This window comes from Spodoptera frugiperda, chromosome 10 (genome assembly GCF_023101765.2).
Source record: "Spodoptera frugiperda isolate SF20-4 chromosome 10, AGI-APGP_CSIRO_Sfru_2.0, whole genome shotgun sequence".
Lineage (NCBI taxonomy): Eukaryota > Metazoa > Arthropoda > Insecta > Lepidoptera > Noctuidae > Spodoptera > Spodoptera frugiperda.
In genome coordinates, this window is record NC_064221.1 from 8074235 (window position 1) to 8091326 (window position 17092).

The 17092-nt window shown below is 37.4% G+C and overlaps 1 protein-coding gene across 48 annotated transcripts in view; it reads left to right on the forward strand.

Annotated features, from left to right (window-relative positions):
• The window catches only part of LOC118277469 (microtubule-actin cross-linking factor 1), a 323764-nt gene that overhangs the window by 171501 nt on the left and 135171 nt on the right, over nucleotides 1–17092 (forward strand). The window lies entirely within an intron of this gene.

The following is a 17092-nucleotide window of genomic DNA, read 5'->3' on the forward strand; positions in this document are numbered from 1 at the left end:
ATAAAATTAAAATTAAATAAAATTAAAACGACTAAAAGTAAAATGATATAAAATTTAAATTTAAATAAAATGAACTATTATAATTATTTATTTATATTAATTTAAATATTTACCGCCTACCGGGGCCCCTGGTACATGCACCTGTGTTTGAACCCAGTGCCGCAGAAGGGGGCTGTCCAATTTGTGACTGAGCACACCCAGGATGGTGTTGGCACTCCCACGCGCACGAAGCATCAGCGAAGCAATGCGGCGCCGCAGTACCGTGTAAAAACCATCTGTGTGCGCATGTACAAACATCGCAGACGCACTACAATAGCGTGGGAGCCCCACCAGCACCCTGAACGCGTTATTATATTGGACTCTGAGTGCGTTGATGGCCCGCTGAGTATAGCTGACCCACAGGTTGCAGGTGTAGAGACCTTGGCAGAATGCTTTAAACAGAGTGATCTTCACATCTATACTACACCTCGCAAATCTGCGTGCCAACATATTACAGCGGACCGCCATCGCCCTTCTTTCTCTTTCAATGTCACTATCATCATTTAAATCCTCGGTGACGATATGACCAAGGTATTTAAACTCAGACACTCTTCGAAGTGCGACACCGTTAAGCAGCACAGGTGCCACATTTCCCAGCGTACGACCCCTGGTTTTAAATACCAGAAGCTCGCTTTTCTGAGCATTATACAGGAGGCCGTGTGCCCTCGCATATTCCTCACACATGCCTAAAAGCTTCCTGAGCGCGGCTATCGATGGGCTGAGCAACACCATATCATCGGCATAGCTAATACTGTTGATACAGTGACCATCAATCGAGCATCCCACTCCGCTGTTGCTCAGCCCACCAATCAGCCCGTTCATATACAAATTGAAGAGTGCAGGAGACGTTAAACCCCCCTGTCTCACCCCACACTCCAACCCATACTCGTCAGAAAATTCACCAAGCCACTTGACCCGATTAGTCTGATGATCATACCAATATTTAAATATATTAATTACTTCACCTGACACACCAGTACTGTGCAGTTTTTGCCAGAGAATATCATACCTAACCAGGTCAAATGCCCTGGAGAGATCAAGAAAGGCTGCATACACAGGCGTGTTCCTGTCTGTGTAATACCTAACAGTTTGCTTGAGAGACATAATCGCACATTCTGTCGAAAGTCCTGGTCTAAAACCGAACTGTGCATCATTTAATATTAGGTGTTCGTTAAGTTGTCTCTCAAGCAGGCCATCAAGTATTTTAGCTGTAGTTGTAGCCAAAGATATCGGGCGGTAGTTGCACTTGTCGGAATTATCTCCCGTCTTGTTTTTAATTATAGGCACTACCACCGTCCTCATCAAACTATCTGGCAGATACGAATGTCTAATGCAAAGTGTGAACAATAATGAAACTGACAAAATGTAGGTTGATAAATGTTTTTATTTGTGCATTTTAATCTCATTTACAGTTTAAGCTCGATTTATTTTTCAATAAACTGGGTGATTGTGGTTTGCACTAAATCTTCTCACGTGTGTGTTTACCGTTAATCCAGACGCAGCCAGTAGAATTCTGTATATGGTCTGATCTGAGGTCCTGTTGGTCATGTGATGTCATCCTAACTGTACCGGAGAATGTCTCTTGTATTGGCACTCTTGACACTTTTATTGTTGCTTATTGAAATATGGTCGACAATCATATGTTGACCGAGTTTTTGGAACATAAAGAAATAGTGGTAAATATGTTAAGACTTAAATTTATTTAATTATAAAATCAATTCTGCAACATAATATTTACAACTGAGCTAGAAAACTTAATAACTAAAAAATAAAAGAAATCTAAAATTTATTTTCTATTTACAAAGCATCAAAAAATTCATCCGCATCGATATCAATAGGGATAGTGCACAGAAGGCTGGCAGTATTGCCCTGATGGATTAGGATTTTGACAAGAATAATAGGAAAGTAGATGAAAAGTCTTGCAGTGGATTGAAACGGGATATTGTAGTTGATGATGATGACGAGAAACGATAACACCGTAAAAGAATAGTAGAGATGATGTCCTTTCATTTTTGAACCCTGTCCTTTAAGTAACTGTATTTAAGGTTCATATTGCTTACAAATTAGCATATGATGATCACAATGATAGTAATAATGCAAAAGTTGCACATGTCAACAGGTTAGTGCAAAAGATACGGTATACTGGGTAAATTATTGATGAATGCAAGCAGCTGCGGTTAGACTCGTTTTTGTATAAATTAATGCATTAACGACATTTTTAACAGTATTTGATTTCACATTAGCTTTGTCTCAAAAGCAAGAAATTCATATGATTTTCTTCATGCTTTTGCTTAGTTTCTTTCTGTATTGATACATAGAATACCAATGTAACGCTCCAAATCGCCGCAAACAGGGGATGGCGAAACACGATCAAACGAATAATAAAAAAAATAATTAAACGTTTATTTTATGTGACAATAGCTGTTTTACACATTGTTGCATGAATAACACGAACGAACTAAAACGATCAAAATTATAAAAACAAAACTAATTGTAGCGTTTGTCGAGAGCCTTCCGTTTATGCCCTGTATTTCGAGAGATTGGCTTCACTAGATTTCATATTAGTTCACTTCACTATCTTATACATCTACATCATTACTTATAATGGTTTCCGACTCCGCACACTATACAATTAGAACCTCCATGGTTTTTGCTCCAAAATCTTCATATCCGTTTCTCAAAGCTATAAATATGACTCCTACATACATTACTTCGATTTTTTCGTTCAAACGCTCTGTACCGTTGTCCTTATATGGGCACGATGTCAACTTAGATATGATCTCATGGCTTGTGTTGCTTTATGTGAGCTTTATGTCTCATTTTATGGGCAGATCTGGATCGTAAATGATTATAGGTATTTGCATTTGCTAATAAATTGTTGGTTTGCTTTGTAAGAATCACTAAGTTTGTTAAGATCTGAGAAGGTTTTTATTGGTTGTGTAGTTGTTTCTTTTTGTGTTGCTTTAGCTCCTGTATTACCTATTTCTATCAGTAGTATTTTCCGAATGCCTTTTTTCTTAAGTTCATGAATCTTACTGCCGTACTCCGAGTCATTTAATGGCAACTTAACACAGTCCTTAGCAATTGTTTTCTGAACAAAATCGCTGCTAAGGAATAGTTTAAGTAACGTGTCTGATTACGGCAGCTAAATAGGGATCTAAATATTGATTCTACTTAACTTTTTAAACATAATTCTCTGTACATCCAGAAGTCTTTCATATCCTATCGAATTAAACCTTACCTATAACAAAGCGAACACTCCCCATAGCAACACCATAGCAACTATTAATAACAATAATTCCTTTCATCAAGATGCAACCGAACTATCATTTAAAATGCTCTGCAATTACTACACGTACAGCGATAGGTGTAACAATCGGGCGATTCTTCAGCACCACAATGGTTCTCAGACTATCGGCCGACAATCTGCCGTCTGATTGTCTGTGTGACGATACCGGTCTTTCACTTCTACTCCTGTCATGTAATTGGACAATTGTTTCGGTTGCAATTTTCAAAACGTTCCTTCTGTCCTTTATGATGTGATAATTGTTCTGGTGTCTGCAGGCAGTGCGTTTATTTTTGGTACCGTAGATGTTTAATCGTTTGTTTATTTTGCATCATGTAGAACTTAATTATTATGTTATCGGCTTACTCACGTAACGTTTTGACGAGGAACTCGACTAGTTTCAAGCCATGCTAGAGGCTCATATTCATGAGCAGCATTACGCAACACACGACGCGGCGATTGTCGCACTGCTACTGGCGATTCGAGCTACGCGCCCATCGCGCCCTCTGCCTGGAATCGCGCGTACTATCCGGCGCGCGCGACGATGTTGGCTCGTTAGACTCGCTCGCCGGCGGCTGCGCAGGTGTTGGGTTCGATTCTCGGGTCGACGCAAAAACGGTGTCACATACCGCGCTCACTGTGTCACACTCCAGACCCGCAACATTGTAGGCTGACGCAGATTGCAGACTTGGCTTCCAGGCAGGAGGTAATGCCCAGCCACCGTCTCTGTTGAAGTTGGGACGACGACTTATTTCGATAGCCTCACGTACTTTCCCCGGTACGAAGTATTTCTCCCTCGCTAGTACGGAGACCTTGTCGAAACGGAGGAAGTGAGTCGTGCCCGCGCTACAAGCATGCTCCGCTACTGCCGATGTATGAGTGTCCCTGTTCTTCACACTGCGTATGTGTTCCTTGAGTCTGGTTGTGATGTTGCGGCGAGTTTCCCCGATGTAACTCGAGCCACAGTCGCACGGTATCATGTATACCCCGGGAACTGCCAGTGGATCCTTATCCTTAGGCGAGCGTAATAAGTTCCGTAATTGACCGGGTGGGCGGAAGATCGTCCTGATGCTGTATCTTCGGCGTAACAGGTGTCCGATGGTGTCGGTTACTCCTTTCACATAGGGTAAGAATGCTGGAGTCCGCTCCGCAACTGCCGGTCGTCTTTTACATGATGAACTCGCCAGTCGAGTACATTGGCGCCAGTTGTACCCATTTGTTTCCAGTACCTGTTTAAGGTGATCAAGTTCCGCGTCAATGTACTGGGGACCACACAGGTTCAGTGCCCGGTTGATTAAAGTTCGTGGGAAACGGACGGCCGCCTGTCACACACGGTTTACCGTAAACCGACACACACGGACCGGTACCTACGAGCCGACTCACACCATCATCCCTCCCACCTTGCCTCTGTTCCCCGTACTTTAATCAACCGGGCACTGAACCTGTGTGATCCCCAGTACATTGACGCGGAACTTGATCACCTTAAACAGGTACTGGAAACAAATGGGTACAACTGGCGCCAATGTACTCGACTGGCGAGTTCATCATTTAAAAGACGACCGGCAGTTGCGGAGCGGACTCCAGCATTCTTACCCTATGTGAAAGGAGTAACCGACACCATCGGACACCTGTTACGCCGAAGATACAGCATCAGGACGATCTTCCGCCCACCCGGTCAATTACGGAACTTATTACGCTCGCCTAAGGATAAGGATCCACTGGCAGTTCCCGGGGTATACATGATACCGTGCGACTGTGGCTCGAGTTACATCGGGGAAACTCGCCGCAACATCACAACCAGACTCAAGGAACACATACGCAGTGTGAAGAACAGGGACACTCATACATCGGCAGTAGCGGAGCATGCTTGTAGCGCGGGCACGACTCACTTCCTCCGTTTCGACAAGGTCTCCGTACTAGCGAGGGAGAAATACTTCGTACCGCGGAAAGTACGTGAGGCTATCGAAATAAGTCGTCGTCCCAACTTCAACAGAGACGGTGGCTGGGCATTACCTCCTGCCTGGAAGCCAAGTCTGCAATCTGCGTCAGCCTACAATGTTGCGGGTCTGGAGTGTGACACAGTGAGCGCGGTATGTGACACCGTTTTTGCGTCGACCCGAGAATCGAACCCAACACCTGCGCAGCCGCCGGCGAGCGAGTCTAACGAGCCAACATCGTCGCGCGCGCCGGATAGTACGCGCGATTCCAGGCAGAGGGCGCGATGGGCGCGTAGCTCGAATCGCCAGTAGCAGTGCGACAATCGCCGCGTCGTGTGTTGCGTAATGCTGCTCATGAATATGAGCCTCTAGCATGGCTTGAAACTAGTCGAGTTCCTCGTCAAAACGTTACGTGAGTAAGCCGATAACATAATAATTAATTTAGTATGTCTCACGAAAGTTAAAATAAAATCATGTAGAACTTGCTTTAGGGTTTTGTTAAGTTCTTGGTGGATTTTGTTTACTTGTAGCTAAGTTGGCGTTAACTAACATCAGTGTTCAATAATTAATTAATCAGGATTGAAAGTTTTGGTTTTAGCTAGTGATAAATACTTTAATACATGTTCTTGAATTCGAAAATCCGTACAAGAATTTTAAGATGAAACACGAAACCTCCCTTATTGTGAGACATACTAAATTAACTAAAAAAACACCTTTTGGTCACGTAAAGTAATGGAGAAAAGCGCTGCGATAAATATGACGAAGAGTCCCTCTGTAACTCGAAACTAGTAGAACTTTTCTCCATTAATTTACGTGAGTAAAGCGTGATTTTTAGTTAATAAAACCTTCTTTACCAACAAGGCATGTGTCTATAAAGTTGATAACCCGACTATAATAGACATTCGACTGTATTCGCATTGTTAAGACCTCAAGTACATCATTATACACAAGTTTATAATTTGTAAACTCATTACCATAAATTGTGTGTGAAGTGGAAACCCAATAAATCTTAGACGGAGTACCCAAAGGCCTCTTGTTAGACTTTTAATTACAGGCTGATGGGAACAAACTACGCCCTTGATCTTAAACATAAGATTATTGAATTGTGTGTGAAAACTTCGTCTTTAGTGCCTTGAGGCAACCCTTTTTTGAGATGCTTGTGAGACAAGATTTTGGGAACTACAATATACTAAGTAATAGGAATTCGTAAGTTAAGTTTCATACCTTCAAGAAAAGAGCATACTCCTTTTTAAAAGGCCGGCAACGCACTTGTGCCTCATCTGGTGTTGCGGGTGTCCATGGGCGGCGCTGATCGCTTACCATCAGGACTCGTTTACCCGTTTGCCCGTATTCCATAAAAAAGGAATAGTCTAAGGATGGGGACTAAGAAGTCTCTTACAAAATGGAATTAATTAAAAAGCAAAATGCAGCTTCGAAGTTTCGATAGCTAAGCGAATTAATAGGTACCTACTGATGGTAAAGGTGACTTTGAAACGAATAAAAAGCTCCTAAAATGTTCAATATAATAATATTGAATGTCACTTTAACAAATTTTTGTAGACACATTAAACTTTAATGCTTTAAATAAACATTTGCTTAGCCTTATCTTTTTGAGAGCCGTTTTATTTTATTACCCTTTTAGTCTGTTTGTCGGCAAATGTACTAGACAAGCAGAGGTCAGTAAGAACTTATCTAAAACGGTCACGTTTGGCACTTTTTGAATCTAGCAAACCTTGGCCCAGTAGGACATTGCTACATTGTGCGTGTAAAACAATTCTAGGTAACATAAATATGTAAACAGATATTGTATGTAATGGTATACTTTACATGCTGGGAATAATAAAATGATTTCTCAATATACAATTTCCATTTTTCTTCTATTGGTGAAACTACGCTTGTTGTGATTTTGGAATCGAATCATTTATAAATCAGAAAGTGGGAACCTCTTGATGTACCAGGGCGTTATACGTTTATTAGAAGTTAGTGTGCACGAGTTCGGTCTCCAAATATTAAAAGATAACTTTCTAAGTTAATTGGGTGCTATTTTATTTGTAGTCTAATTTTCTATTACCCTTTAGTTCGCATGTCACTCCAGCCTTTAAGTATTTTCTCTGGTAGTGACGTACCATTCGTGGGCAGATACTTATCGGTCGATCACGAGCGCGCCTCACGAACCAAATCCACGCCACTGATATTTATTTGGAGCAGCCTAGTTGATTATGGTGCTCTGGTACTTACTAACGGAATTGTAGTAATACTGGGAAAGTTTTGTTTGTCTGTCTACCTGTCTGTCAAGCTAGTTGGTGATTAAGTTTAATTTGCGTAGGTCGGTCAGATCCCAGAAACTTTATTATTAATCGCAATTTTTTTATGAAGTCAGGATTCATTAACGGCCTTAAATATAATGTATATTTGCTCCTATAATAAACTTTATTCCTTTCTCAACCTATTTTTCTACAATAACAGTATTAATTAAATTTCCCGCTAGAAATTCAACTCATCAAGGCTGGAAGTAATCCCGATAAGTTGATTAACTGAACCGTTCCGTCTAGACGTGCTGTTAACGCGTGTCACGAAGTTTACAATACTTGTTAGAGGCTAACTCCTAGCTGATTATGCACTCCTAGTACTTCGTCCATCGTAGCGTGGGCGATGACTTAACATATTGCAAAAGTGCATACGAGTTAGTTGACAGCCTGTTTCTTACTTGCCCATAATTTCTCGCCTACGATGCGTTGGGTAATTTAGAACGTACATTCACGACTGTTTATTCACTTAAAGGTTTCGCAGAGGTGTATAGCACCATTGTTTTTCATCAATAGGTAATAAGTTTAAAAATGTCACTGTCAAAAGATTGGGTGTATCTTTTTCACTATGGCATTGTTAAATACCTTCTTCGGATCAGTTCGAATGCATAAAACCTCTTGATTCTATTTATCAGACACTTATCAAAGCCCTGTAAAACCTTCCAAATCTGACTTTAAGTACTTTCTGTTTAATACCATCGATTGATCAAGATAAGACGCCGCTGAATTGAAAATCTCCTTTTCAGTACCAATTCGATTAGTTCATCGGCCTCGACACTTGAGAGTTGAAGTTCAATACTATACTAAACGAAATACTTTGATTGATTCAATCATGTCCAAATATAAATTTAACGATTACTACACTACATAACGCTCATATCTTTATTTATATGTATTGTTAAACTCACTTTCCTTTGTTCGAAAACAGTGTCCGTTTTAGATTTTATAGTATCCAAACCCAAACTACGTGAGAAGCAAATATTTCAATTTCTATAAGACAATTGTCGCATTTTTGGCACGTTTGTTTTTCATATGCTGGGAACCAAAAATACATAAAAGAAAATTGTGTCAAATGTTTTCATATACGGCCTTCTTTAACGCCAACGTGCTTAGAAGTAAGTTAATAATATTTTTCAAGAAATTTAAGAAAAGATGCTGAAGAATAAACTTATTTCTTTCTTCCTTTAAAAAAAAGACGTTACCCCCACACTAGGATTTTCTCCTGTGTCGTGGGTGCCAAAAGAAATATACAAGTTCACACACACATGACACCCAGACTCGAAACAACAATTGTGGATTACTGAAACAGTTGTTCCGTGCGGGAATCGAAACCTCTACACGTTACACGGCAGCCGTGCAGTCAGTAATAGAGCACAGATGTTTTAGTAAAACAGCTGAATTTAAGTGAAACGTAGCACCAAATACCGTTCTAAGTACCAAGATAGGATCGCGAACGCCTTGCCTTATACAGTGGGCCTCGCGACACTAGTCTCTTGAAAAATTCGACCATCTTTTTTTGACACAGATTTATACAACGTTAAAGAAACAAACTCGAGATTTTGATCTGTCATTCTGCAAATACTTTAAGCGATAAATATGGAGTTAAGATGGTGTTTTGGTTTTGAAATTGACTAAAGGAAGTTCCGCAAAGGATGTTTAGTGTAACAATATTTGTGGCGTCTTTTGTTTGGGCAAGAAGATAAAATTTGAGTTTGGTTCCTAGATAATAGGCTAGGTAATTTAGAATAACTAAGATGTTTGGGTAGGGGAGACAAAAAAGCTTTAAACAGAGAGGAGTAGAAGGAAGGTAGGGAGGCCTTAGCCCTGTAGTGGGGCTATAATGGCTGAAATCTAAATCTAATCTATAAATGAGACAGAACACAAGTACTTCTATTTTGTAATTATTATTGGTTGTTTTTTAAATTACTGCAGGTAATGTGTATTACGCTCTTCAAAACAATACAAATCCCAAATGAGGAACATATTTATTAGAAGATTTTACAAAACTAATCTTAGTTCTTATTTCATCCATGAATCATACAACAAAAACTGTTTCCCATATTTCACTATTTGTAGCATTCATTTTTGTGGGCAAACCGCAATCCGTAGACAAAGTTAAAGTTACCATTGCAAACGAATTTGAACCTTCTATCTTCATAGAACCTATAGAAATGGGTAGTTTTTGGACTGCAAATGTAATGTGGTGATTTGCCAGACCATGACCGTACGGTTTCATTAAGATTCGACGTCCAATAGCCGCCATTTTTGATATACTTTAAGTCATTGATATGTAGTATGATACGGTTCTAATTGAGAATAAGATTAATACCATTGGTACTCACGGGGTTTAGTTTACAACAGCTAATTGTCTAGTATCATGTCCGACTGAGAATTTATCATTAAACTTTATCGATTTTATATCGATTAGCAGTTGTGTTGATAATTCCTTTAATGACTTTATTGATATGAGAAAGTTTCATCGTTTGATATTTGATTTTGAATCGTGATTGCATTAGTGTTAGTTTTGATTGTGGTTGCTTCTTCACTTACTATGTCATTGTTTGTTTAATGTACTTCTTTCTCTCATTTAAGGCAAAATCTTTTAGTATAGTTTCAGCTTATAATTAGTTCTTTACAGTTACTATCACCTGCATTAATCTGTTAAATAATACTTGATTACTGCTACTGATGTTTGCTTGTACAATTTAAATGGTTTGTCCGTAATAATTTACGGATGGAGGTTATTGAAAAAATTGTCAGTAATTTTTATACAGACATTCATGTGTTACTAGCGGGCTATTTTTCATTTGTAGAGAACGTCGTCTTTTTTACTTCATTACCAACTTCTGTTTTAGTAATAACCATCTTCATGCAAGCACACATGTTTATAACTTCAATTAACATATTAGACAATCAATAGCCTTAACATTGACACATAAATAAATGTTATTAGCTTCCAAACAAGGACTGTATCCGATTGGTTTGCCGTTAATAAATATGGTCATATACCATATCCGAGAAGTAGAACATAATATAATGTATATAGAGGATATAAATGTATTTATAGAAAAGTACGATAATAAAGCAATGGTTATAGACAAACAATTAAAATTAAATGTTTTAAGGAAGGCTAACTATTAGGTACTTAGAAACATAAAAACTGTTGTTAAGTGTCATATTATAGTAATTGTAATTGATGTCAAATTAAAAGGAAGTCCTGTAGTGTTCATTGAGAAAAAAGAAGAATCGATTGTTGAACAGGCAATATTAGTTTTTGAAGAAGACTTCGACGTCCATCAAGCTATTTTAAACCTTGTTGAAATCGCTTATTACCCTCAATATTTCTGTCAAAGTCTTCATACTAATAGCCTCTAATACGAAAATCTATAAAAACTATTAGGTACCGGACCACGATTTAGCATTTTTTTCCGTTTCATTTAATCTGATTCTGGTTTCGCTTAGGTCATCTTTAGCACTTTTTTCGTCCATGAAATCATCGTTTCTACAACAGTGAACTTTTTGAATACTGATACCATCGGAATTAACAATAACACCGTTTAGCAGAACAAAGGATTTCATTCCTTCCAAGCTTAACTTGTGAGGTTACTCATCGTAGCGCAGTATCTGTGAACTATTGCTGTTTCTACTTGAAGGATACTGTTTGAGAGTAATAACCTCTTTCATTGCTTGCAGTTGAAGATTTAAGATATTTTAAAATATTCGTCTGCATAAATGTAGTATGAGTCATACATGTAAGTAACTTAAATGCAAATACTGAAGTAAATGATGATAAAGATGGACTGCACGCTTAAAATAAAATACGACAGAGAAAATAGTTGTCAAGTGATAATAAAATCAAAATGACTACCAGTAAAGATACATTAGATACGATCACTTATCATATTGAACATTTGAATAATGAAACCACAGCAAAGTCTCCTTAACAGCAAAAAGCACCATAAGTCTAAAACAATATTCCCATTCATAATACTATAAAAGAAACACACTAATACCTTGTAAGCATAAGTGTAAATAACATCGCAATAACCCATAAGATGTTTACATCACTTCAACACATAGCAGTAACTATTGAATTTACATTATTTACACACTACTGTGGAATCAATTTGCGATAACTTTGCTTCGAAAGTGGGACGGAAAAATTGATTTCCATTTTGACTTGGGAGAGTCAGAACATTTGTTTTGTTGTAATATTATTGTGATATATGACCTTCACTTTATAATGATGTAGTCTTGTATAGACATCTACTTATAGATTCACCACTGATAGGGCCTAGTAGGGCTGATGCCTGACCTGGAGATGCGGATAACCTAGCGAGTTTACCGGCTATGGCTCGAAAAACAGGTGTAGAAACGGCATAGTCAGTGAAAATCTGACACTGCCTCTCAATTCTTCCAAGGTGAAAGAAGTCATTGGATGATTCCCCCACCCTTAAAAACAGCTACTTATAGCTCACTATGTTTTAATAATCCTTACCCATCCTGCGCCAAAGTGTACCTACTAATTTTGTTCCATATACTCTCTTTTATGTTACATCGCTATTATTGCAGTTCTTGTTTCGAGTTTCTTCGATAGATTTTAAGTTTGAGCTGGAATTTTAGTTCCATGACGTCATCAGGCGCCAGCGTTGCATATCAATCAGTGATGGAAGGTTTTCTTTGTGTAGAATGTTAAGTGTTTGCTTTTTGCTCTTCTTATGTTGTTTTTTCTAAAATCAACTATTTTAGTAGTAGTAGTACCTATATTTTCTGCCTCAACAATCTTAGTTAATTTCATAGAATCGTCTGTATTACTAGTTTTATTAGATTCTGTTGTTTTTGAATTAACTTAATCGACTTTAATTCCTATAATTTTTTAAGTATATACCTTTTCAATTGTCCTCAAAGGCTTCCCTTAAATCCATTAAAGCTACAAACGGCCAATAAAATAAGCGTAGACTAAGTAAAGACCCTGACACCGGCTGAATGACATCATGGATTCCACAACCTCGACCAGCCGCCCACACCTTACCAAACAACTTTACATTCCAACCAAACCATACATCTCCTTATTACAAAAGTCATAAACATCAAAGTTAACTGGCAAAGGAAACTGTAGATGATAGCGATAATTTTGGTTTTCTTGTTTATGTAACTTAAGTATTACATTGATCTTGTGTGTCGGTGTAGTGAGTTACGAATTTTGTTTGTTTTAGTGATTTTAACGTTACTGCGGTTGTTTTAGAGGACATTATCGTCTAAAATGTTCAAATTCCTTTTTATTGTTTTCTCTAGTTAGACCTCTTCGCAGTTATAATTTTGCATTTATGCATGACTTATCCTTCTACCAGCGGCATCGCCTACGTTCCTGTGGAATAAAAAGTATCCTATGTATTTTTCCAGACTATAATTTACCCCTATTCCAAATTCCATTCTGATCCCTTCAGCCATTTTGACGTGATTGAGTAACAAATATACATATACACAAACATATAAACTCAGAAACAGGCCCCTGAATGAAATAGTTCAGTGTTCTCAAACAAAAACTTAATAGATACTAATACAGCAATATTTTACACGATCGATTAGCATGAGCGAAAGTATGAGCATGCATAGCTATGCTTTCATGGACTGATTCCCGTGGCCCACACCAATGCACACGATGATTGTACTTTCTTGATTTTACTAATTTATATTAGTTGCCTACTTGTTTTACGTTTCTAGGTGTATCAATGACTTTAGCTTTATTATTTGTTACATGTCTATCTATTATAATTTTACTTCTTATGTTTGAGTTAAGGATTCTTCAAAATTTGTTATGGGCGGTCGATTAGCTAGTTCATCGTTCCTCTGAAATAAATCTCTCTCGTAACTTACTAGTCGTCATCATTATCAAAATACTGCCCATAGAAAACTGAAGCTTAATATGTAATCTCTTTGTTGGGAACTATAATATTAAGAGAGAATTTCTCGAAATTCTATTTAGTCTTTGACTGCCAATAGAAAACTGTTTAAGGCAAAATCTCCGCTAACGTCGGTCACCAGTGACCACCACAGCGTTCAATGTGTTAATGAAACACGCTGCGATATTAATAATCAAACGCCCTACAAACAAGTTACTTAATTAAAACAATCATGACTCAACGAATACCACAAACAAATTGGTTCACTCTCCAAATCTTCTCGCAAAAAATCACTGCAAAATTAATTCTACTTACAAATTCTTAAGGTCCAAAATTACTGTAATTATGGTCTTCAAAATGTCAGTACGTTATATGGATCGTGTCACGCAAGGTCAGACTGAGTGTGGAACTTGTTTGCCAAGGCTTAGAGGCAGTAGAAGCGTATAATTTCGCCCGTGAGAATTTGGCAGAAGATCATTCATGGTTAAAACTTAAAGTAAATTTGTAAACATGTACTGCAAAGGGTAGCAAGAATTGGTTATATTGAATTTATCTTAAGATATGTGCAGCTGTGTATAGGATGAACATTTTGACTCTCCTTTTAACAGTAAAGAAATGAAAACCGTAATAACTGAACTGGATCTTCTATTCGTACTACAATAAAGTTGATTTTAGGATTTAGATAGTTTCTATTATTATTTATTTCTACTGTATAGTCCAGCGCATGCATTCTTCTACTTTGCAACAAATTCTCACACATGTAGGGAAATCTTTATTTGCTATTCACACGCAAAGTGCAGCAGTAGCCAATACTTTTTGTACGAAGGAATAACATTACTATCTTGTTCACACATTATTGTCATAAAATGCGCATAGCTTTTGTCAATAAGGTCCATTTTGTTTCTCTAAAATTTTCTCTTTCCTCTTTCATGTATGAAACCTTTATCCATGTTCCATGTTCCTTCCTTATGTATGAAGCCTTTACTTGGCAATCCAATTTGAAGTGGAGCACATTCAGTAGCCACTATAATCTTGAACAATACCACCAGAATAAATTAACTTAGGTTTGCAATCATCTAATCTTTATACTATTTCTGCCCTGAGGAATTGTGTCAAATGCCAAACCACTCAAAATTAACCTTAACGATTAATTAGGCATCCTCACAGATTAAGACTAATCCTAATCTTAAAAAATTCCTAGCTTCGTGGAAAATTCTAATGAAAGTTACATACAAACAGACTTACCAAGTCTTTTAACGTTAATTAAGTCCTAAGAAGGTATTGAAGAAAATGTCAATTCCCTTTTTCGTAAAGCCGTGGCATCTCGAATGCCTTTACTAAATCTGCGAGTGCAATTGCTCTGGGATCCACATGTTGTCACGTTCATCGTTTGGTAATCTTGTTTTCTTAAATCTGTTTGGTGATATGTTTGCCTGGTACCTTATATATGACGGTCTTGTATTTTTTTAACTTTTTCATATTATGATGCCCTGGTAGAAAGACTTTAAATTATAGCATTTATTTAGTCACGATATTTAGAATATTCTCTCCAGAGATTTTACCTAGTGTCTTTTTTTTGAGGAGGGAAATCATCCAATGGCTTCTCCCGCTTTGGGCGAGGTGAGAGGGTGTGTCAGACTCTTACTGACTAAAAACCACGCCGCTAGACAATCCGCAGCTCCTGTTTAGTAGTGTATAGCTAGGGATATTTAAAGGATATTGATAATAGTTTTTATTTCAAAGTTTCTTAGAAGCGTAGTATTATGATATCTTCTTTTGAAGCTATCTCACTATTTTGTTGCATTTTTATTTGTTACGAATCGACTTATCAAATAGGAAAAAATTTCGGTACATTAAAAATGGTTGGCTGATCGTTCTTTTGACAGTTCATTTAAATGCTCATACACAATTTTCATTATTTACGCGTATAATGGGACACCGTGGCGGATTTCGTCACGTTCGCGAAAATAAATTATTTTTGCTCGACTGAGCTTAATTCTCTTTTTATACCTTTATGTCTGCTAAAATTTCGTTGATAGATTTATTAACGGTGGTTTTTGATCAAAACGTCTTGTGGTCTGTACCTACAATCAATTTTTAGTGTTGTAAGTGAATATTTTAACCTCTTGTCTGCTGCAATATGAGACATAATAGAAAATACATTGTGTCTCGCGTAGATTTGTGTTCCCAGCTTACCATGAGTTAAATTAATCCTTTGGGTCGTGCTTTGGTGTTATTTGTCTCAGTATTTGCTTTTCCCTTCCTCTTAGTCCTATAAATTCTCTTATTGTTACTAACATTGTACATGCGAATGCTATGAATTCTCTTATTATTACTAACATTATACTTGCGAAAGTTTGTCTTTCTGTCTATGTTTCTGACATAAAAGCATTAGGGTATATTTTGTTGTCTCGAGATAGTTCAGAGGCTAGAGTGGACTGCTGTTGCTGGTCATCTACTATACCTTCTTTATCTTCTATCAAATTAACATTACCATCGATCCAGCAGACTGGACTGTACACTAGTTCATAAGTGTTAACATTTGCCTTTTTAATAAATAAATAATAATAATCCACAGCCAACGATTAACAATACAACCAGCCAGTATTAACGATTACCTATTAATACGTAATTGTTAGGAATAAGGTCGTTTGCTCCCATTCCGTCACAGTTGTAAACTGTTCAGCCAATCGCAACGCCAAACAGGTCAATGAACCAATAGATTTTGATATTGCCTACTGGAAATGTCAAATCGATTTTAGAACGTTTTACTATTTTAGCCGTTAACGGAATTTCGCTCCATTTTTTATGTTCGGTGGTATTCTTATTTTAAATTTAGATTTTGAACTTGGAGTTTTTTTTTGTGTTACTGGCTGGTAATTTGTAATTGATGTGTTTATAGTTTTATTGAGAGTTTAATCAGTAATTCATTGATTTGAAAGCAATTCTAATATCATCTTTTCTTTAATGAAATTAGTGAAGATTTTATTAGTAACTGCTTTGTGACGTTACAAAGCGGTAGATCAGTTCTGAAGCAATAACTTTAAAATTTCTTACTTCATATTAAGGTTTTTCTCTTAACTCATACATATAAAAGCTTAATATTTCACCAACCAATAAACAAACAAACAGGCAACTAACACGTCTGGAGCTAGACGCATTTCCTCATAGCTCCAGTCTATTCTCGTGGCTGGATGTCAGCCAGACAGACCGACAGGACTCGCTTTCACCGAAACTTTATATTAGTAATGATACTAATGAAATCACCGTGTTTTGTAATCTGTTGTTGTTGTGAGATATTGTACTGTCGTATGCCAATATCTGTTGTTTACTAGCTGACTAGTCTCAAGCATTTTGTCTCACCATTTTAAACCTTCCCTGGACTTCCAAAAATAATTCAAGACTAAAATTTTCCAAATCTATCCAGCCGTTCTTGAGGTTTAGCGATACTAACGAACAGAAATTGATTTTTACCTATATAAGTATATTTATATGGATGTGATTTATGATTTTTTTTATTAAAAAAAAAAAGCTATGCTTCTTGATATTAGTGACAAGTATGATATTCCTGTTTTGGGCACCTATATTTGTATCTACTTTTGTACAAAAGGTGTCAACTTC